Here is a 236-nt window from a genome sequence, read left to right on the forward strand (position 1 = left end):
CGTTGTGAGACAGATGTACAGGTCATTTAGTAATGAAGTATGGCTATATAGTGTTCTGCGTATTACGCTAAATTCCCTTGCCCTAATCTATTGGTCTTACCAGTGGGATCATAATAATCTCTATCATGCACATATAATTATGATTTAAGAATATGAACTAAGTATAAGTTGTAGCTTCAACGATTAACAGTAGCAATCACAATTACAGAAAATAATGTAAACAAAACTTACAGTGA

The sequence above is a fragment of the Penaeus monodon genome, chromosome 29 (genome assembly GCF_015228065.2).
Source record: "Penaeus monodon isolate SGIC_2016 chromosome 29, NSTDA_Pmon_1, whole genome shotgun sequence".
In the NCBI taxonomy this organism is placed as follows: Eukaryota; Metazoa; Arthropoda; class Malacostraca; order Decapoda; family Penaeidae; genus Penaeus; species Penaeus monodon.